Source organism: Triticum dicoccoides, chromosome 7A (assembly GCF_002162155.2).
Source record: "Triticum dicoccoides isolate Atlit2015 ecotype Zavitan chromosome 7A, WEW_v2.0, whole genome shotgun sequence".
NCBI classification, from domain to species: Eukaryota; Viridiplantae; Streptophyta; class Magnoliopsida; order Poales; family Poaceae; genus Triticum; species Triticum dicoccoides.
Window position 1 is genome coordinate 193,643,913 of NC_041392.1, and position 24,303 is coordinate 193,668,215.

The following is a 24,303-nucleotide window of genomic DNA, read 5'->3' on the forward strand; positions in this document are numbered from 1 at the left end:
GCCCCTCCACCATAATCCACCTCGGTCACACTGTAGCGGTGCTTAGGCGAAGCCCTACAACGGTAGCTTCATCAATATCGTCACCACGCCATCGTGCTGACGAAACTCTCCCTCGAGCTCTATTGGATCGTGAGTTCGCGGGACGTCACCGAGCTAAACGTGTGCTGAATGCGGAGGTGTCGTACATTTCGGTACTAAGGATCGGTCGATCGTGAAGACGTACGACTACATCAACCGTGTTGTCATAACGCTTCCGCTTAACGGTCTACGAGGGTACGTAGACGACACTCTCCCCTCTCGTTGCTATGCATCACCATGATCTTGCGTGTGCGTAGGAAAATTATGAAATTACTGTGTTCCCCAACAGCAAGATCATTGGAGCACCGTAGAGCAAGAGGCGCGGTGCGCCACATAGCAAAAGCGGATCCATCGGCGCTTGCCTGCTGTCGACACGGCGTCGCAGCTGGGTACACGTCCGGTCAGTACCCTCATTCCTCGCCAGGAGTGGGCAGAGGCCCTCAGCGTCATACTTGGACTAGAGGTCGGCCGCGCTGTACTTGCACCGGACGCCCGCCGCGTCGTTCGCATGGGTGCCGCCGTTCGCCTTGTCCGTGGCCCGCTGGATGCCAACGCGCTGGTCCGTAGGCTCGACCGCCTCCTTGGCCCAGGCGTCCACCTGGGCGCGGTAGAGGAACATGGTCGTCGCATCCTCGAGCTGGTGATCTCCGATGAAATAGCCAACTTGGAGCTCGAGATCGCGCTCCAGATGTACCGCAAGCGTGTCGACCACTTGGACGAACGCCTGCACGAGTTTAGGCAGAGCCAAGAGCTACCATAGGCAAGGGCTGCTGGTCATGGTCTCATGGACGCGTTTTATTTTGAAAAGTCGTTTCAACATGGATAGCTATGTATTCACAACAATCATAGTATTGCTCTGTTTCAATGTATGTACTATGTTTTCCATTCTGATATGTTCTTTTTCATTGTGTGTATATACGCTTTCCATTCTGTATATGTGGATGATAACAGTTAGATTGAAATTAGTATAAAAACAGATAGAAAATGGAACTCATAATATATATATATTAAATGTTCATTATTCATCACAGAATATATATATATATAAAATATCATCACATATACGTGTTGATACTTAACTGCTAGGTACAATGCATAAAATTGAAAACGAAGAGTACTAAAACTAATAATCCCTCCTAGGGCCAGTATTCCGCCAGCCCCTCGCCAACAGCTCTCTGGTGCACGACATCTTCCCAGTGCGGAGGCAGTACTCCGCCTCCTCCGCCTCGCAGCGCTTGACGTACCGATCTACCAGTATTCACAAGACAGTTGTATTAGTGCATGTTAAACGTAGAAAAAAAGAAGGCCGTAAAAGGAAGCTATCTCCCGTTCGTCATCAAACATGCCTTATTCCCTCTCAGAACCACGAACCTTCTAGTGAGTTGCTCCGGTTTGTGAGGGATGTGTGTCCAAACTTTCGTCAAACAGGCCAATTTTTTACCATATCATCTTGATGGCATGACATTAAATCAAGCAAGGTTTCATGTTTTTCTAATTATTTTTTAATTTTTTGGAATTAAAATGCCATGCTACTCCATGCATGTGTGTCCATGCCTTGAGACCAATATGTTTGAAAATTCCTTATAATTTACTGCACATGGAATTAACTCGCACACAAGTATACAAAAATATGATTTTTCAAACCGTTATGGTTAGGCGTTGCATGTAGATGTAGTTCAAATTTGAATTACAATCATTAAATGGTTAGAGAATCACTTAAATGTCTTTAAAAGGTCAAATGACCCCTGAAATTTTTAAAAATTTCACATGACAGTTGTATTAGTGCATGTTAGACGTTGAAAAAAAATTGAAGGCCGTAAGAGGAAGCTATCTCCCGTTCGTCATCAAACATGCATTGTTCCCTCTCGGAACAACGAACCTTCTAGTGAGTTGCTCTGGTTTGTGAGGGGTGTGTGTCCAAACTTTTGTCAAACGGGCCAATATTTTACCACATCATCTTGGTGGCATGACATTAAATCAACCAAGGTTTCATGTTTTTCTGATTTTTTTTATTTTTTGGAATTAAAATGCCATGTCACTCCATGCATAGGTATGCATGTGTCCATGTCGTGAGACCAATATGTTTGAAATTTCCTTCTAATTTACTACACATGGAATTAACTTGCACACAAGTACACAGATATGATTTTTCAAACCGTTTTGGTTAGGCGTTGCATGTAGATGTAGTTCAAATTTGAATTACGGTCATTAAATGCCTAGAAAATCACTTAATTTTTTAAAAGGTCAAATGACCCCTAAAATTTTCAAAAATTTCACATTACAGTTGTACTAGTGCACGTTAGACGTAGAAAAAAAATTGAAGGCCGTAAGAGGAAGCTATCTCCCATTCGTCATTAAACATGCAGTGTTTCCTCTCGGAACCACGAGCCTTCTAGTGAGTTGCTCCGATTTGTGAGGGGTGTGTGTCCAAACTTTCGTCAAACATGCCAATTTTTTTACCACATCATCTTGGTGGCATGACATTACATCAACCAAGGTTTCATGTGTTTCTGATATATTTTAATTTTTGGAATTAAAATGCCATGTCACTCCATGCATACATATGCATGTGCCCATGTTGTGAGACAAATATGTTTGAAAATTCCTTCTAATTTACTACACATGGAATTAACTCGCACATAAGTACATAAATATGATTTTTCAAACTGTTATGGTTAAGCGTTGCATGTAGATGTAGTTCAAATTTGAATTAAATGGCAAGAAAATCACTTAAATGTCTTTAAAATGTCAAATGACCCCTAGAATTTTTCCAAATTTCACATTACAGTTGTAGTAGTGCATGTTAAACATAGAAAAAATTGAAGTCTGTAAGAGAAGCTATCTCTTGTACGTCATCAAACATGTATTGTTCCCTCTCGGAACCACGAGTGACGAGCCTTCTAGTGAGTTGCTCGGTTTGTGAGGGGTGTGTGTCCAAACTTTCGTGAAACATGCCCAATTTTTTCCATATCATCTTGGTGGCATGAAATTACATCAACTAAGGTTTCATGTGTTTCTGATATTTTTTTAATTTTTTGGAATTAAAATGCCATGTCACTCCATGCGTAATTGTGTCATAGCCTTGAGACCAATATGTTTGAAAATTCCTTCCAATTTACTGCATATGGAATTAAATCGCACACAAGTACACAAAATATGAGTTTTCAAACCGTTATGGTTAGCTGTTGCATGTACATGTAGTTCAAATTTCAATTACGGCCATTAAATGGCTAGAAAATCACTTAAATGTCTTAAAAGGTCAAATGACCCCTGAAATTTTCCAAAATTTAACATGACAATTGTATTAGTACTACAAAATTTCTCGTACATTTAAAACACCATCCGTTGCCACTGTACTCCAAATTCGTCTTTCGCAGCTAATAAAAAACTACAACATCACACACAGTTGTTTTCGAGGAAAAGTTTGCGATGAAAATATCTAGGTCTATTTAAGTCTCCCTCCTTAAGCTTCGCCGGCTCGTCTGCTCCAGTGCCGGCAACCCCCAAATCCACGAATCCCGACCCCCATTCCCGCACCCCTTCTTGCAAAGATGACACCGTGGAAACGCTTCATGAAGGCCCGTACGATGGTCGCGTCCCCCCCTCCCGAGCGCCGCCGCCTGCGCCAAGAGCGCGACCGCCTATGACGAGAGTGTCGCCGCATCCGCATTGAGTGCGGCCGCTTCCACCGAGAGGGTGTCTGTGGCAGCCGACAGGGCAGCTGCAACAGCTGAGACGGCTGCAGCTGCTGCTGCGACGATGGTTGCAAACGCCGAGAGCGCTTGAGCTGCCGTTCGTGCCGCTGATGTCGCCCTGGCCCGGGTCGAGGCCATCCACACCAAGATCAAGGATGCACACGCCAAGATATTCCAGGCCACCTCGGACTCCAGCATGCAACCCACGTCTGAAAAGGTGGCGGTGGCCATGGAGCACCTGCTTCCTCATGAGGTCGCCGAGCGTGAGCTGGAGATGCAGGAGGCGGCGGAGATCGAGGAGCGCCGGGAGATGAGTTGCGCATGGCCGAGGTTGAGGTAGAGAAGAGTCTGTCCGTCAAGGAATCGGCGGTGGAGTACCAACGCGAGCTCTAGCGCAACCAGTACTACGAGTACTACAATCTTTAGGGCGGCGCCGACGACGAGGACGAGGACGCGGTCGACTTCAGCAGGGGGACGTGGAGTCCACCAACGGCGGCATGTCGCCAGGACAAGTCATCGACGTCTCATCTCACATCGACGATGCATAGGCCGGCGCGGCGGCGGATTTGTTAAAATTATGCACACTTAGGCTTTGTTTTTAATGCTGGTCTTTTGTTAGAGTAATGTTTAGGTCAACTGGATGTGTTTAATTACTAAAATTGCTCAATTCAGTAAGTGTGGTCTGTCTGCTGTACGCTCTTTTGTGTGCCCAAATTAGCAAGCGATGTTAAATTATGCAATGACGTATCCGGGGAAATTTCCACCAAAATTTGAATTATCAAACTCACCCCATGCGCGTAAAGCAGAAAAATCGTTTGCGATGCACACAATCGTTCAAAGTGAATAGTCCGGCGGCACCACGCGCAAAGTTTCCCCTCCACATTTTCAAAAGTTTGGCTTACCGCCAAAATATCTACCCCCACCCCCTTTTCTCCCTGACCACAAGTCACATTTCCCCTGTTTCCTACTTCCTTCCTTCATTACTAATCTATAGCCGCTTCCTCGCTCTCGTCGTCTCGCATCCTACCGCCGGGGTCACCATGGTCTTCTTCAAAGACCTCTCCAGCGGTTTCTCCTCCGGCGACTACTCCTTCAACACCCGGGTATGCCTCTCTTCTCTCTCTTGGTCTATGACTTGGAATGAAGGATTTTTACCCGGCGGTCGATTTGAGTCATTTCTTCCTCTTGTAGCTCCCTAAGACCATCAGTGGCAACGAATGGAGCGGGGTGGCTGAAGATCTATCTGCTCATTGTGACCATCAATTTCCATGCATAAAGCTAGTTGCGTTTGATTCTGTGGACAGTAGGAGGAAGTTTCTGGCATGTGCAGAGAAGGTTAGACCCTCTTCATTGTTACAAATCATTTGTTAGATGTGATTCAGACACTGTCACGGTCCCAACCCATTCATACCACACCTTCAACCAAACGCACCGTAAGATAGTGTCATAGTTTGTACCTAGTATCTTAAATTGTTGCCATCTCATCAGCGGTGCCATTAGAAAAATATTTGGCACCACTTCAGCAGTTTGTGCAACCAACTTTGGCCCACACATCCGAGCAGCCAAGCAGTAAAATACTAAATCTTTATGGCACGAAGGAACTGGGCATCGGAGCAACTACGTGCTCCGGAGTCCGGGTCCTTGATTTTTTTCCGCTACATCGGCTCGCCAGTGCAGGGTACCGGTGCGAGATGTAGCAACAGTTGTCTTTACCCTAGTTTTGGCATACATAGTGGACGGCCTTAGTGCTATTAGTTCTATGTTGCTAAATTTGTGCATGTACACACCTGTTAGTATCAATTTGCTGTCATCCAAACACTATCTCTATGCTGTTGCAGTTATATTTACCTTCCTCATAAAATGTTCAATTTGTTATTTATTGTACATGAGTAAGAACTTGTAGCGTCGTTGTAGTTAATTATAGCTTCTGATGTTTCAGAATTTGGTTGTTGTCTCAATATCAATTATTTCATTTGCACATTGATCTTTTTGAGAAGATATGTCATAATTAACATGTTTCTTCAGTTTTTCAAAATAAGCATTGGTGATTTTCTATATTGATATAAACCCATTTCCCCTACAATTGTTACTGGTCTAATTTTAAATATTATAGGATGAACGGAAGTGTTCTTACTTTGAGTGGGTTGATCAAGAGTGGCCACAGTCTTTGAAGATGTGCCTAACGAAGCTCTGGAGCATGTATGAGGAAGAGAACACACGTAGGCTTAGAGAAAGTGTTGTCAACGCTGAAGCATAGTTCAAGATGCGGGATAAAAATTTGAAGGTGGAGAATGAGCTCATATTTTTTTAATCAGACTTTGCTATGATGGTGTTGGCGAAGGAGGAGGCACTTTCCTAGTTGGTCCGTGCAAAACGGGTTCTTACTGAACTGCAAGCAGGTGGATAAGACGAGTCTGGATGATCTCGATTAGGGAAATGAATATATTGTTCTTATGAAGTCTAACTAGCTATATGTTGTATTGTGTTGTTTTCATGTAGCTAACATACTGTGATGTTATAATATATTTATGTGCCTGATATGAAATTGGCAAACAACTGTTCGATATGAAATGTGAATTTGCGTAATACTGGAATTATTAATTGTAAACTAATAAACCTACTAAATGTGTCATGGACCTTTGCAAACGGTTCTAGCAGAAAAAGCGCTTGCGATGGATAGCCCAATGCCAAACAGTTTTATTCATCAAATTGTGCGTGATATAGTTGATAACAGCAAACAGTTAACCTGTTGGAGAACGTAGTAATTTCAAAAAAATTCCTACGCACATGCAAGATCATGGTGATGCATAGCAACGAGAGGGGAGAGTATCGTCTACGTACCCTCGTAGACCGTAAGCGGAAGCGTTATGAGAACGCGGTTGATGTAGTCATATGTCTTCACGGTCCGACCGATCCAAGTACTGAACGCACGGCACCTCCGAATTCAGTACACGTTCAGCTCGATGACGTCCCACGAACTCTGATCCAGCAGAGCTTCACGGGAGAGTTCTGTCAGCATGACGGCGTGATGACGGTGATGATGTTGCTACCGACGCAGGGCTTCACCTAAGCACCGTTACGATATGATCGAGGTGGATTATGGTGGAGGGGGCACCGCACATGGCTTGGAACAATCAACTTGTGTGTTCTAGGGTGCCCCCTGCCCCCGTATATAAAGGAGCAAGGGGGGAGGCCGGCCGGCCCTTGCAGGGCACGCCAGGAGGAGGAGTCCTCCTCCTAGTAGGAGTAGGACTCCCCTTTCCTACTCCTACTAGGAGGAGGAAAGGAAGGAGGAGAGGGAGAAGAAAGAAGAGGGAGGAAAGGAGGAAAGGGGGCCCGGCCCCCTAGTCCAATTCGGTTTGGGCTAGGGGGACACGCGCCTTGCCTCCTCTCTTCCACCACTTGGCCCATGAGGCCCAATACTTCTTCCCCGTATTCCCGTAACTCCCAGGTACTCCAAAAAATACCCGAATCACTCGGAATCTTTCCGATGTTTGAATATAGTCGTCCAATATATCGATCTTTATGTCTCGGCCATTTCGAGACTCCTCGTCATGTCCCCGATCTCATTTGGGACTCCGAACTACCTTCAGTACATCAAATCACATAAACTTATAATACCGAACGTTAAGCGTGTGAACCCTACGGGTTCGAGAACTATGTAGACATGACCGAGACACGTCTCCGGTCAATAACTAATAGCGGAACCTGGATGTTCATATTGGCTCCTACATATTCTACGAAGATCTTTATCGGTCAAACCGCATAACAACATACGTTGTTCCCTTTGTCATTGGTATGTTACTTGGCCGAGATTCGATCATCGGTATCTCAATACCTAGTTCAATCTCGTTACCGGCAAGTCTCTTTACTCGTTTCCGTAATGCATCATCCCGCAACTAACTCATTAGTTGCATTGCTTGCAAGACTTATAGTGATGTGCATTACCGATAGGCCCAGAGATACCTCTCTGACAATCGGAGTGACAAATCCTAATCTCGATCTATGCCAACTCAACAAGTACCATCGGAGACACCTGTAGAGCACCTTTATAATCACCTAGTTACGTTGTGACATTTGGTAGCACACAAAGTGTTCCTTCGGTAATAGGGAGTTACATAATCTCATAGTCATAGGAACATGTATAATTCATGAAGAAAGCAATAGCAGTAAACTAAAACGATCAAGTGTTAAGCTAACGGAATGGGTCAAGTCAATCACATCATTCTCCTAATGATGTGATCCCATTTATCAAATGACAACTCATGTCTATGGTTAGGAAACATAACCATCTTTGATTAACGAGCTAGTCAAGTAGAGGCATACTAGTGACACTCTGTTTGTCTATGTATTCACACATGTATTAAGTTTCCGGTTAATATAATTATAGCATGAATAATAAAAATTTATCATGAAATAAGGAAATAAATAATAACTTTATTATTGCCGCTAGGGCATATTTCCTTCATAACCATGGCAAACCATGTGTGATAGTTACGTCTTTCACACACGAGCCTACACATAAAACTGTGTGGGATGTACGTCCGAACGGAAACGTGTTCCCTGGATTGACTGTGTGGGATGTACATAAGAACTGAAACGTATTCCTTGGATTGACTGTGTGTGATATACATATGAACGGAAATGTTTTTCTGGAATTCATAGTGTGGGTTGTATATACCTACGGAAATGATTTTCTCGGATTACCGTGTGGGATGTACATACCTACGGAAATGATTGGGTTTCAATGCCTCGCCCGATCACACACGGCCCCAGTCTGGGTCCCAGGAGGGCCTATCCCCGACGATTTCTGGGTCGTGTGCGAAGGACACCCTATCGCACTCACTCACTTGGCGACGGTTCCAAATGTCGTCACGGAAAGGGGTTAAAAACCATTTGTTTAAGACTGACGTGCACTAGTGCCGAGCTATCTGATCATTACATGCAAGTATTGATGAAGCCGCTGAAGCCTGGTCAAGCCCACAGAACCAAATTCCTCGTGAAGGAATTGCTATATGTGTTGAGGACTATCTATCACATTCTGACCAAGACCCTGAGTCCTATCAAAGGCCACGATTCAAATGAAGAAGAAGTCGTTGGCATCATGAAGAATTTGCTTTTCAACATCATTCATGGCGTTCCAATCAACTACCATGATTTCTTCATGAGGACTCTGGCCAATGTTGCACTGTCACCTTTTGAGTTGAAGCCCTACACTCATTGGATTACGAGATTCCTCAGATCAAGGTCTTCAATCAATTACAAGGCTGATTTTCAGAATCATCTCAGCTACTTGTCGCCCATTGAAATCTTCAAACGACATATTTCCTCATCTGATGAGAAGGGCAAGTCTGCTATTATCAATGAAGGCATTCGTCCTTTGGATGGACAGTTTCGCAAAGCTGCATCCTACTCCATCAATGATGACTCTGCCACTCATGACTCTGTCGCCAATGCTTCAAGGCAAAATCCTCAAGGCACAGCTCCAAGGGTGCTGACTGATCGTGAGCTTCTCCTCAGTCTTCACCAGAAGGTCGATCGCAATCATAAATGGGTCAAGTGTCAGTTTGGTTCAATTCTTCAGAACATGACCATCACTCAGAATTCAGTGAAGAAGAACCATTACTACCTCCATGAAGTTTTTGATCGCACTTGGGATGTTCTATCTCATCTCTACGGTGAAGAAGATCTTAAACAGATGGGCTTCAAGCACGACTTTGACTAGTCTCAGCCACCTTCGAAGAAATTCAAGAAGGTCAAAGTTCCTCACTTAGTGTCCAACTCTTATTCTTCATCGCACGAGACTGATGAAAATGAAGACTTGGACGACACTGCGGCAGGCCCTACTTGAACAACCGACCCAAACAACGTTGGTGCTCCTCCATCGACTTCATGATGATATTCTTCAGGGGCGTTAGTCCTCATTTTTCGTCCCTTTTGGTCATTCGATGACAAAGGGGGAGAAATTTGAGTTAATCTTCAAGCGGGTCTATCTATTTATGGGCGTTTTTTTGCTAAGTTACAACTCTCGTTCTTTTGAAAACTTTATTGGACCGAGTTGTAATCTTAACTCCGATGGTGGTCTGATACTTTTGTTATGTTCCTCTGCATGCTATTTCCTCATAAATGTTAATGCACGCATGCTGAATTACATCAGCCATCATATTTCATCATGCATTTCAAATTCTTCATATCATATGTTAAATGCGTGTATGAATTACAAGATATAGGGGGAGATCTCCATGATACTACTCTTCAATGTGCATTGCTTCTCAAAAGCAAATTCCTGACACATACACATCTTCAGGGGGAGTTCTTCTATATCTTGCAATCAAATTTCTCAATATCAGTATTTACTCTTCATATGTTTATCCCCGTTGAAAACTTAACCTATACTGTCATCAATCACCAAAAAGGGGGAGATTGTTAGTGCATCTAGTGCCCCTTAGTGATTTTGCTATATTGAAGACTTATAGGTTAAGGGACTAATGAGTTTGTGAGTGTACACATGTCTATAAGTCTATGAGGAGTTTGATATTTACAGAGAGAGTCGACACCTAAAAACGAATGTCTTCAACTAAAGACTTTGAAAGTGAAGAAATTGGTGTGATCCTGAAGACTTGGTATTGATGCAAGGAACATGAAGCGTGAAGACATTCGTTTTCGTATTTTCATTTTCTCTTTCTTGAGTCATAGGAAACACCGTACTGTTAAAGGGGGTCGAGGTAAAACTAAGGAAAAGTTTCCATGTGATGCTCAACTCAAAATCCTACACCTGCCAATCCCTTCGAGTGAAGCCATTGGAAATCTCAAACAGTTCACAGTCAATTTCTTCAATAACAGAGACGAATTTCTTCTGGTCTCTGAGAAATTTGTTCTGACTAAGGAGTTAGGAATTCGCCAGTGCGGATTGCCTACAAGTGAGGAACATGATAGCCCTGAGGAAATTGAACCTTGAATTTCCAACAGTTGTTGTGCTATGCGCCAGCTATCCCAAAATATCTTATCCACCTAACGGTCATACCAGTGAAGGGCATTTATGTCTTATCATGTTGGACTGCTCCCTAGGCTATAAATAGCCGCCCCCCTACAACCACTAGCTGGTTGGCTGCTCCGTGAGAAACTGACACTTGTCATTGAGAGCATCCCATCCTCCGAGGACTTTGAGCGAAAATTATCAAGTGAGGAAAAATCCAAAAAAACACCTACAAACCCAAAGTGATTGAGCATCACTGAAGATATTGTTCGTGTGTGGAACCGACGCTTGTTACCTTTGAGGACTGTGCATCCTTCAGATGGTTAGGCGTCATGGTCTAGAGCATCCAAGAGGAAATTGTGGATCACCCAGTGACCGAGTTTGTGAAGGTCTGGAAGTCACCTGAAGACTTGCTACAAGTGATTGGGCAAGGCCTGCGTGACCTTAGCTCAAGGAGAATATGGTGAGGACTGTGTGTCCTCAGGTTTAAATACCTAGCCTCTCCAACCAGACATACGACTGTCACAGCAATTGGAACTGGTCTACCAAATCATTGTCTTCACCAAGCTAATTGGTTCTGTTTCTTCAACCCTTTCATTTTCTCATTATTGTGTTGTTGTTCTTGATTGTTACCTTTGAAGACTTTGACTAAAGATTTTCTTAATTTCTTCAGTCAGTTTGTCCTCAGCCTGCTTATGCTGTGTTTACGCTTTCTGTACCCTGTGCTTGTTTTCATTTCTTCATGATGATTGTGCTACTACTTTGTTATGCTTGCATCTGAGTACTTATTCCGCTGCTAAGTAGTTCATTGCTTAGGAATTTCCTCACCCTGAAATTCCTCAGTGACGAATTTGTAAAAATCGCCTATTCACCCCCTCTAATCGATATAACACACTTTCACCCCTTTTTATAGCTAAAGGGGTAACCACAGTGACAAAAAGATAATTACATGATGATTAGATAGCAACAGTGCTATCATACCTAACTCTGCTAGTTAGCACAAAAAGCATTAAATGCATCGTTAGGAGTCGCGAGGGGGAGGAGCCCGGGCAAGGTTGCTGCACCGCTTGCTCAGCTAACTCCTATTAGCTTGACACGCCATTTGGACGGGTGTTAATAAAGGTAAAAATCCTTCCGACGAGGTGACACGTGTCCGACAAGCCTCACCTAACTGCCTACGGGCTCGACACCTCACTGATCAGCGACTTGCTACTTGATGAGGTGTAGCGCTGGCAGCTGGCGGGAGCTTGCCGGCCAAGGAGCTTGTCGGGCCTTCGTCTTGCCAGCTCGGCCTTGCCGGCAAGGGCTGCTTCTGGAGTTGCCATTATGCTTGTCTTGTTCCTTGAATCTTGGTCTTCTTGATGCACTCCTTGATCTCTCAAGGAGTGGCTCCCTTGGCTTGAGAGTCTTATTTATAACTTTATTTGGCAAGGGGAGGGGGGGCACTGCCTCTTGTCTGTGCATAGGTCGGGGTATAAAATGCCCATGTTTTATACACCGACAACGTGGGTGTAATAGTGACAATATCGTTGTTCCAATCTATTTGCAGCCTCTTTACTGAAGTCTTTACCAATGTATTTTCTTGGATTTTAGTTTCAAATCAATGTACATGTAACTGTTACAAGTATGAATAAAATTACACTGTTTCTAAAAAAGCTAAATTTTAATTTGCTAAAAGAAGACTGGATTTTAAGTTGGGCCCAGGGTCTAGCCCACTAAAGCACTACAGCAGGCAGCCACACGTGGACCAACGAGGTTGTCTCCTCCCGCGACGACTATTTATTGTCTTTAGCGATACAAGCAGCTTCTATTGCTGAAGCTTTTTGCTCCCTCACCTCATATTGGGCCAGCCCATTCATGCGCATGATTTTTTTTTTTTGAATTTTGTATGAGTTGTTTCTTGAGCGGGTGCAGATAAACCCGGGCTCAGAATTGTATATTCGAATAAACCACTCCCATTCATGCACGTGCAGTGTAAAAAGAACATAAAGCACTGCAGCAGGCAGCTACGCATGGACGAACGAGGTTGTCTCCTCCAGGAGCCCCTATTTGATGTTCTTTGCGTCAAATTGGCGGCGCCATGCACAGGGCAGCTCGACTGGGCCGGCACATGAAGCTCCACCGCGGGTCGAAAAAGATGGCAAAAAGAAGTGGCAGGCGCGGAGGGAATTCAAACTGACGACCAACTGATTGCGACCGCGCACACGTGGCCACTAGGGTAGACTAGTTTAGTCGGCTGAACAACAACGCCCAGCTTAAAGTACAAAACCTGACTTGTGTACTGTAGCGAGCCCGAAATTAGTTGCTACATTGATTTTTAAAGTGTAATTTCTTTTATTGTGTATATTTTAAAAAGTGTGCACATTATTTGAATTAATGAAAAAATTAGAGACCGGAACATATTTCGAATATGTGAACAAAAAAATTGAAAAGGCATAAATTGTTTCAGAGAAACATGAACCATTTTTTGAATTTTGGAACAAATTGGGCAAACATTTAAAATGCGAACAATTTTTGAATTTGTGAACAAATTATGAAATTCTAAACAAATTTGAAAGCGTGAACATTTTTTGAATTTGTGAACTAATATTTGAAAAATGGAACATTTCATGATATTCCAAACAAAAAATTGAAACCACGAACATTTTTTTGAATTGCTGAATAAAAAACTTAAAATAGAATATTTCATTTAATTATGAACAAAATTCGAAAGCGCGAACATTTTTTTAAATTCTTGAACATTTCTTGAATTTTTGAACAAATTTGAAAGCGTGAGCATTTCTTGAATTGGTGAACAAAAAATTTAAAAAATGGAACATTTCATGATATTCCAAACAAAAATTTAAAACAGTGAACATTTTTTGAATTGCTGAATAAAAAATTTAAAATGGAATATTTCATGAATTGACGAACAAAAAAATGAAAGCATGAACATTTTATGAAATTCATGAACATTTTTTGAATTTCTGACCAAATTTTGGAACCGCGAACATTTTTAAAAATCTTGAACATTTTTTATACCTTCAACACTTTTCCAATTTTAGAACTATTTTTTATAGAAGAACATTTTCTCGAATTCCCGGACATATTTTTAAATTCTAACTAAATATTAAAAGTAAAACTTTTCTGAAATTCCTGTACATATTTGAAACTCAAACTTTTTTTAATTTGTGGACAAATTTTAAAAAGAGGAACATTTTTTGGAAAGCTGAACAAAAGCTGTAGTTTTCGAAAAATATTAAAAAGAAAGTTCAACTTGAAAAACAAATAATAAAAAAACAAAAAGGAAAAAGAAACAACGAAGAAACAAAATAATGAAATTCTAATTTTTCTAAAATATAATAGGAAGAAGGAAAAAGGAAATAAAAATGACAGAAAAAATAAACAAGAGAAAAAAACAAAAATTGAAAAGAAATATTAAAGAACTCTGTTTAGGAAGCTTCCCAAAACCGGAAAAGACCGACTGGAACTTCCTAGAAGCCCCTCCTGACGCGTTTGGGTGGTGTGGCTGCGCCTGACGTGTTTAATGCAACAGTAATAGTCATGATTCCTAAAGTTAACTCACCGGAGTTGCTTTCCCAGTTCAGACCGATAAGTTTATGTAATGTACTTTATAAAATTGCATCAAAAGTCCTTGCTAACAGGTTGAAGGTAATCTTGCCAGTGCTGATATCTGAAGAGCAAAGTGCTTTCGTACCTGGAAGGCTCATCACGGATAATGTCTTGGTGGCGTATGAGTGTGTGCATGCTATACGAACCAGGAAACGCAAGAAACCTTTGTGCGCGGTCAAACTGGACATGATGAAGGCATACGATAGAGTGGAATGGATTTTTCTGGAGCAGATGTTGTCAAAGTTTGGTTTTGAGCCTGGGTGGATTTCCATGATTATGCGATGTGTGACGTCTGCAAATTTCAGGGTTAAGTTAAATGGGGGCATGTCAACGTCTTTCACGCCATCTAGAGGGCTCCGACAGGGTGATCCTTTGTCTCTATATTTATTGCTATTTTGCGTTGAGGGCTTCTCTGCATTATTAAAAAGAGCACAAGAGGATGACTTGATAAAAGGGGTCTGTTTGGGTGCACTGGCCCCAAGTGACACACCTGTTGTTTGCAGATGACAGTATAGTGTTTCTTCAAGGAACAGAGGGAAGCTTCCAAGTACTCAAAGACATTCTCACAAGATATGAAGTGGCTTCGGGTCAGAAAGTCAACTTGCAGAAGTCATCAATTTTCTTTGGGAAGGGCTGTCCGGACAATGACAAGGTGGTATTCAAGCAAGCTTTAGGTGTTCCAACAGAGGCCCTATTGGAGCGGTACTTGGGGCTGCCTACAGTTGTTGGGAGATCAAAGGAAGGGACCTTTAAATATGTGATAGGGACTGCGAAAGGTAAAGTTGCAGGATTGAAGGGCCAGGGGCTATCTAAAGCAGCTAGAGAAATGCAAGTTAAATCTGTTTTACAAGCTACACCTACGTTCACTATGAGTTGTTTTCACCTCACGAAGAAGATGTGCTGGAACCTGACTTCTATCTCTTCGAAATTCTGGTGGGGGTCAACAACTGGTGAGCGGAAAGTGCATTGGATAGCGTGGGACAAAATGTGCATAGCGAAGCGAGATGGTGGGATGGGTTTTAGAGATCCAGAAGCGTTTAATCAAGCTTTACTGGCCAAGCAGGCTTGGAGAATTGCCCAACACCCGGAGTCTTTATGTGCAAGGGTTCTTAAGGCTAGGTATTTCCCTGATGGTTCAATAATGAATGCAACGTGCCCATCTGGTGGTTCATACACTTATAGAAGCATTATTCATGGACGTGAACTTCTACGACAAGGGGCTATTTGACGCATTGGCAGTGGAGCAAGTGTAAATATTCACCATGACCCATGGATCCCAAGACAAGGAAGTCTGACACCACTGGGTGCAGATTACGTGCATGGGGTAACCAAGGTTCGTGATTTGATGCTGCAGTCTGGGAGAGCTTGGGATACACATATAATTGACAGCATGTTTTCCGCTGATGATGCCACGGATATTAAGCAAATAGCGATTGGTGGTCCGGAGATGGATGATTATTTAGCATGGAATCATACTAAGAACGGACATTTTACGGTCCGGTCTGCTTATCACCTGAAGATGCCCATGAATAGGGCGAAATCTGGACAGCCAGAATCGTCACTTTCCATGGCGCGACTCAAAGGATATCTCGGGTTATGGGATACAAGTGCTCCGAACAAGGCAAAAATTCATGTTTGGAGGCTGATTATGAATGGGCTGGCTGTTGGTTCGGAGTTGCATAGACGTCGGATCAAACCTGGCATTTTCTGTCCAGTGTGCGGCAGGGAGGAGACGATCTTCCACAGATTTTGGAGCTGCCCACACTCGGTGCTATTCTGGAGGCAACTACGCTCGAAAAAGGGAATTCTGGTGGTGATCCCACCGGTCCACGTCGATTCCCAGAGCGCGGTGGCGAGATGGCTGTTGGGTTGGTTCGTTGATGCACAGGAGGAGGAGAAGGAGCTAATGGTTCAAGCAACATACGGACTTTGGCTAGCCCGGAATGAAACACGACAAGGGAAGAAGATCTCTGAACCACATGAAATAATAAACTCGGTGTTGATGTATGTCAATGAATGGAAGGCGTTTCATGGAGGGAAAGAAAAGCTGCAGAAGCCGGAGATCAAGGAAAGGTGGGTGCCACCAGAGGAGGGTTGGGTTAAGGCAAATTTTGATGGAGCTGTTTACAAACAAGGAGCAATGTGTGGTGTAGGTACTGTCCTACGGGCTCATTCAGGAGCTTTTACAGCTGCTACTTGTCATCTCTATGATGGAATCGCCGATCCGGAGGTTGCTGAAATTTATGCCTGCAAACGAGCTCTACAGGTGGCGGCTGAACTCAACACATCCAAGCTGCTGTTGGAGACGGACTGTGCTAATCTAGCAAAGATGTTGTGTGCGCAGGAGAAAACTCTCTCTGCAGTTGGACCCCTGGTGGAGGAGATCAAGGAGAGGATGAAAATGTTCCAAGAAGTGCAAGTGTCTTGGGTAAGGCGTAGTGCTAATGCTGCCGCGGATAAGTTAGCTAAAGTAGGGTTAAGTGACTGACTGTGTAAGGTTTGGTTTGTCATTCCCTCAGATTGTATTCTGGGCATTGTGTCGGACGAGATTCCTAATTTCTTTTAATTAGTCAATAAAGCGGCAGTAGTTGATCCTAAAAAAAAGCCCCTCCCGCTGAAGCTTTTTCCTCCCTCACCTCATATTGGGCCGGTACATTGATGTGCGTGCAGGGTTAAAAGAGCAACGAAATGCGTGAGATGTTTTTTCTTATTTTTGTTTTCGATTTCACTCTAAATTTTCGTATATTTCAAAAACATATTTTTTAATAAGTGATCAACATTTTTTATACACGTTCAACATTGATTAAACATTTTTTAAATACTTGTTCAACATTTTAGTATTTATTCAACATTTTTTAAAATATTTGTTCAACATTTTACAAATACTCGTTCAACATTGTTTTAATACTTACTGAACATTTTTGTAATAATCGTTCAATATCTTTTTAAAATGCTTCATTAAAAATTTATAAACATGATAAAAAATACTCATCATTTCTTTAATACAGGGTCAACATTCTTTCTATACACATATAATATTTTTTAAATGCTTGATTAACATTTTAAAATACTTGTTCAACTTTTTTTCAAATGTTTAGTTAACATTTTTATATACAAGGTCGATTAAATTCACCATTTTATTACTACATTGTCAACATTTTTTAAATACACATTTAACATTTTTCAAATACTTCTTTATCATTTTTTATCAAATTATTGTTCAATATTTTTGAAATAGTTGTTCGACATTTTTATTTATAATGCTTGATTAAATTTTTTATATACATGATTAACATTTTTCCAAGTACTTGTTCAACATTTTCCAAATACTTGTTAAGCATTTTTAAGTACTTGTTGAACATTTTTCAAATACTTGTTCAACATGTTTCAAATGTTTTTAGAGTGTTTTTTGTAATATATATATATATATATATATATATATATAATATTTTAAAGTATAAACAAAAGTACAAAAATAAAGCAAAAAATGAAATAAGAAAACGTAAAAAAAGAAGAGGAAAACGAGGCTGTGGCCTCTCTCGCGGCTGGGCCGGCCCAATTTGCCCTCGCCTTCAGCGAGCATTCCCGTCTCGTCCTCCGTCCTCCACGCGCGAGGAGCGACCGGACCTAGCCCGTGCGACCAGCGATGCGAACTGCCTCGGCAGCGCCCCGGACACTGGACAGCCGCCGCCCCTCCCCCCTGCACCGGCCGGCGCTTCCCCTCCCGCCTCCCTGCTCCTCGCTCCCCCGTGACCCCCTGCGACCACGCCCCGATCCCTAACTTGTGACATGGCGGCAGAGTTCCGTAGCCGGCGCCTTGCCGGCCCCAGCAGTTGCCTATCCTAACCTGTGCCGCCGGCCCGCCGCCCCGTCGCCCTCCCGACAGAGTGTTCCAGCAAACTGTTCTATCGACCACACGCCTTTCTGAAGATTTATTCTTCATGCATTTAGATGTATTTGCTGGTGTGCCCACAACGATGTGCTGTGCTGCTTTAGATGTATTCAGTACGTTCATTTTTTTTTACAGGAGATGTTTGCTAGACCTTCTGCACGGTGCCAAACAGCTGCAGCAACAGATTTCGTCCAAGAAAATGAACACACTCGAGCAGGACTTCTGACATATTTCTTTGAGGTAAAGCATTACTAATATGTTATGTCTCCAAGTGAAGTGTGTTTTCTTTTGACAGAAACGGTGTTTTTTCTCTTAATAAAAAGTTAATTCATACGAGTACTATGTAGCATGTAGCTTCGCAGATTTAAGGATCCATAAGCATTGAGTTTTAATTCTAGTTTTATTGTGCAATTGAGCCATATTGTTTGCTTTTGCATGTGGTATTTTTTTAGTGGTTATGACGTACTTCAGGGATAGTTACAGGCGGTAAAAAAATCTCTCTCGCCATTTTTTTGGGCTCGGGGTTTACTCCAATCCTGGATTCACCACTTACCATGGATTAGTACACTGCGTGTGAACCTACCACAATCACTGGATTCAGGTTTGCACCCGAGTCAGAATATTCATCAGGCAAAAGAGTTGCCCTTTTTGGTCAACTCCAACATACCAGCATTAGTGATTTTGAATTGTTAGACTGATGATTACCAGCTTGAGCTGGTCTTGCGACAGGAGCGTCGCTGGTCTCGCGCCACGGGCGCCACCGCCTCTGCATGCAGCACAGCCGGTATTATCCGCTGCTGACTCTCCATGAGATTAGGATCGATGGTTAGCTTAGCTAGCGTGTGCGTGTGTATTCTCTCTCCCTCCTGTGTGAGAGATGAATACAACCTGCATTTGAGCTCATACTTATAGTCTAACATGGTATCAGTTTTGTGATCCTCCTTTCTCGCTTCCGCCATGGCCGAGGAAACCTCCGCCACCGCGGCCGCCGCCGCCCTGGGCACTCCTCAGGCTTCCTCCTCGCCTCCCCCTCCCCCACCGGCCACCTCCCCTATGCAGGTCGCCCCCTCCCCACTGCCGCTCCTTGCCGCCCCTACCCTCCCCCACTTCAAGACGGCGGCGCAGCTCCATGCCGAGCGCGTCGAAGGCGCCAACATCTTCCACCGCGTCCGCATCATCCTCGACATGCAGGGGAAGAACTACTCCATCTGGCGTGGGCTGATGGAAGAGGCCTTCGATCAGTTCGATGTGAACGCCCACGTCTCGCCCGACTTCTCCGATCATCAGCACGACCCGACGTGGACCATCATCAACAAAGCGGTAAAAACCCGGTTCTACAACACCATGTGTCCTGAACTTCTCGGGTTTGTTCAGGACCGAAAAGCCACGGCCTTTGAGCTTTGGTCCAAGCTGGAAGCGCTCTTCCTCAACAACCAGCGCTCCCGGCAGTTCCATCTCAAGACGGAGCTCTACGCCGTGAAGCAGGACGACTCCACCATCCCGGTCTTCTGCGCCCGGCTCAAGTCTGTCGCGGACGCCCTCCGCAACGTCAACAAGCCCTTCGATGACGATGAGCTGGTGATCCAGCTTCTTCGGGGCGTCAACCGGGCTCGCCACGGGATGACGGCTGCCATCATCGAGAAGTCGACGAACCCCGTGCCCTTCCAGCAAGCCGTCGGCATGTTTCTCCACGACGAGATGACCTCCGGCGGTGCCTTCCCGGCCGGTTCCCACACCGCTCTTGCGGCTCACGGCCGTCCCCCGCTCCATCTCCGGGGGGCGCCTCCGGCAGCGTCACCAAGCAGCAGGGCGGCGGTAGCAAGCCCGGCACCCCCTCGCCGAACCAAGGCGCCAACAAGTGGCGGCGCTACACCAACAACGGGGGGTACCAGGGTGCGTCCTCCGGCCCCAATCCCTGGACCGGGCATGTGTACGCCTACCCGATGCCGCTCCCGCCGCCGCCCCAGGCACTCCCGGGCCTCCTCGGCTCGCGCCCTCAGGCGCACGCCGCGTTCGGCAGTCCTCAGCGGCCGTTCCAGCCAGCGTACGGGTACACCTACGACGACCCTCATCTACAGCCTGCACCCATGCCGGCGTTCCCTCCGCAGCAGCAGCACCTTCATCACCACCACCAGCAGCACGCGTACCTTCCGGCCCCACTGCAGCAGCAGTTCCTGCCCCCGCCGCCCGCCTTGATGGGCGCTCTTCACAACCTGTCCCTACAGTCTCCGAGCGGCGGCTGGGTCGCGGACTCCGGCGCCTCCGCTCACATCACCTCGGATCCTCGTAAGCTTTCCTCCATCGTTCCTCTATCAGGTTATCCCCCAGTTTATGTCGGTAATGGTAGTTCTCTGCACATTAGTCACGTTGGTTCTGCTACTCTTCCAAGCCCACATCGGCCTCTCTATCTCAATAACGTCCTTGTTGCACCTGCTCTCATCAAAGATTTATTGTCTGTTCGTCGTTTAACTACTGATAACAATTGTTCCGTTGAATTTGATCCCCATGGCCTCTCTGTGAAGGATTATGCAACCAAGGCGGCGGTCCTCCGGTGCAACAGTAGCGGCGAACTGTACGACATTTTTCCACCGGCTGCACCCACTGCCTACGTCACCACCGTCTCATGCCTTACAGATCTTTGGCACCGGCGTTTGGGTCACCCCGGCGATGCCACTTTTCGTAACAATAAAAATTTAGATCATTGCAATAAAAGTGTCTCTGATGGGCGCTTGTGCCATGCTTGCCAGACTGGAAAACATGTTCGTTTACCTTTCAGTTCCTCTCTTAGTTCCACCACTGGTCCATTTGAATTACTCCATTGTGATCCTTGGACTGCCCCTTTGTCTAGTGTTTCTGGCAACAAATATTATCTCTTAGTCATTGATGATTTCTCGTGCTACCGATGGACTTTTCCTCTCAAACAGAAATCCGATGTCCCTGCCGTGTTTTGTTACTTTCATGCATATGTCCGCACGCATTTCGGTCGTACCATCCGTACTCTCCAATGTGACAACAGACGTGAGTTTGACAGTACCCAAAACCGTGACTCTCTACTTCCCCTTGGCACGGTGATGCGCTTCTCCTGCCCTTACACGTCCCCTCAGAACGAGAAAGCCGAGCGTGCCATTCGTTCGACGAACGATGTGGTCCGCACGCTCTTACTTCAAGCATCCATGCCTCCTCGCTACTGGGCCGATGCTCTCACCACTGCCACCCTCCTTCTCAACCTTCGTCCCACCAAAAAGTTATCCCTCACCACGCCTCACGAAATCCTTCATCACACACCACCCTCTTATTCTCACCTGCGTGTTTTCGGGTGCTTATGCTACCCCAACACCGAGGCTACCGCACCACACAAACTGGCTGCCCGCTCCGTCGCGTGTGTGTTCATCGGCTACCCTCTCGATCACAAGGGCTATCGCTGCCTCGACCGCTCCACCAACAAAGTGTACACATCCCGGCACGTTGTCTTTGATGAGTTTGTTTTCCCCTTTTCTAGCACCCCGACGACCTCCCCACCGATGGACTTTTCCCACCCGGCCTCCTACGACGGCCCAACCCTCTCCTCCGCTCCTGTGATGACACCGTTCGTCGTTAGGACTTCTACCACGACCGCCCCTTCGCCCGGCGACAGCGCTGCCACGACGGCCATCTCGCCCGGCGAAACCGCTGCCACGACAGCCGTTTCGCCTGGCGATAACGCTGCCACGGTGGCCGTTTCGCCCGGCGAAAACGCTGCCACGGCAGCCGTCTCGCCCGCCGCATCCGTTGCTACGACACCGGATTCCACCGCCACCCGGACCTCTTCCTCGATCGATAGTAGCCCCTCGTCTTCCTCCTCTGGTAGCACTGCCAACCCCAGACCCCTCCCTTCACGGGCCGTTGCTGTTGCACCGCCTGCTATCCCCCATCACATGCGCACTCGTGCCAAATCCGGCTTTCACTTACCCTCACGCCGCCTCAACTTCCTTGCTGATTTTCGTGGTGTCTCGCCACTCCCTCGCACCTACCGGGCTGCTCTTGCTGATCCACACTGGGCCAGCGCCATGAGTGATGAGTACCAAGCTCTTCTTCAGAATGAGACTTGGGCTCTTGTCCCTCGCCCCTCCGGTGTTCCCATCATCAGCGGGAAGTGGGTTTTTAGGCACAAGTATCACTCTGACGGCACGCTTGCTCGCTATAAAGCCCGTTGGGTTGTCCGTGGGTTTTCTCAGACCGAGGGGGTTGATTACGACGAGACCTTCTCTCCCGTCGTCAAACCCAGCACTATCCGCGTCGTTCTCTCCCTCGCTACCTCTCACTCCTGGCCCATCCACCAGTTAGATGTCAAGAACACTTTCCTTCATGGTCATCTTGCTGAGACCGTCTACTGCCAGCAGCCCCTCGGGTTCGAAGACCCCGTTGCACCTTCTCACGTCTGCCTCCTCAAGAAATCTCTTTACGGCCTTAAGCAGGCTCCGCGCGCCTGGTTTACTCGTTTTGCCGCGTTCGTCGCGTCCATCGGGTTCGTTGCCTCTAAATGTGACACCTCTCTCTTCATTTACAAGTCCACAAACCACACCGCCTATCTTCTTCTTTACGTCGACGACATCATTCTTACGGCTTCATCGACCTCATTCCTTCATGACATCATCTCTCTCCTTCGTGGCGAATTCTCTATGACCGACCTCGGTACACTCTCTCATTTTCTTGGCATTGCCGTGACTCACTCACCCACAGGGCTCCATCTTTCTCAACGGCAGTATGCCTTGGATATCATAGAGCATGCTGGCATGGCCGATTGTCATCCCATCCGCACTCCCATCGACTCTGGCGCCAAACTCTCCATCACTAACGGTGATCTCCTCGATAACCCCACTATCTATCGCAGTCTAACCGGCGCCCTCCAGTACATGACTATCACTCGTCCCGACCTGTCCTATGCCGTTCAGCAGGCATGTCTCTTCATGCATGCCCCACGTTCCTCCCACTATAATCTTGTCAAACGCATCATTCGTTATCTTAAAGGCACCCTGGACTATGGCCTCCACATTTATCCATCCTCTCCGTCCACTCTCTTAGCATATTCCGACGCGGATTGGGCGGGCTGCCCCGACACACGACGCTCCACCTCTGGTTTTTGCGTTTTTCTTGAGGATAACTTGATATCTTGGTCGTCGAAGCGACAGCTTACTGTTTCCAGGTCGAGCGCTGAGGCGGAGTATCGGGCTGTTGCCCACGTCGTTGCCGAGACCGCTTGGCTCCGCCAGTTGTTGCAGGAGCTCCACCAGCCTATCGCCAAGTCTACGGTTGTGTATTGTGATAATGTCTCTGCTGTGTACATGTCAGCTAACCCAGTGCAGCATCGACACACCAAACACATTGAGATTGACATTCACTTCGTCCGTGACAAGGTCTCACTCGGTGAGGTCCGAGTGCTTCATGTCCATACATCATCTCAGTACGCGGATATCTTCACCAAGGGTCTTCCCATTGCTACATTCGTGCAGTTCCGGACCAGTCTCAACGTTCGGCAAGCCCACGATGAGACTGCGGGGGGCTGTTAGACTGATGATTACCAGCTTGAGCTGGTCTTGCGACAGGAGCGTCGCTGGTCTCGCGCCACGGGCGCCACCGCCTCTGCATGCGCCATGCATGCAGCACAGCCGGTATTATCCGCTGCTGACTCTCCACGAGATTAGGATCGATGGTTAGCTTAGCTAGCGTGTGCGTGTGTATTCTCTCTCCTTCTCTCTCTCTGATGTACTGCTATATATCTTTGTACTCCTGTGTGAGAGATGAATACAATCTGCATTTGAGCTCATACTTATAGTCTAACATGAATAATCCAGTTACATAAAGTAAACTGCAAATGTGCCGGGAGAAGAGGATAGAAGAAACCTGACAAAGGGGAGCACCAGATATCTAAGAATAGGTGTAGAGAAAAAACGGATCTTCTATTTAGTGTCGACTGATTTCCAATTCGACAACAATCAGAATTTTCTTGCAAAAAGAAATATCCTCTTCCATCTTCAATTCTGTTGAGCCCGAGCTGGAGCCAGCAATTACAC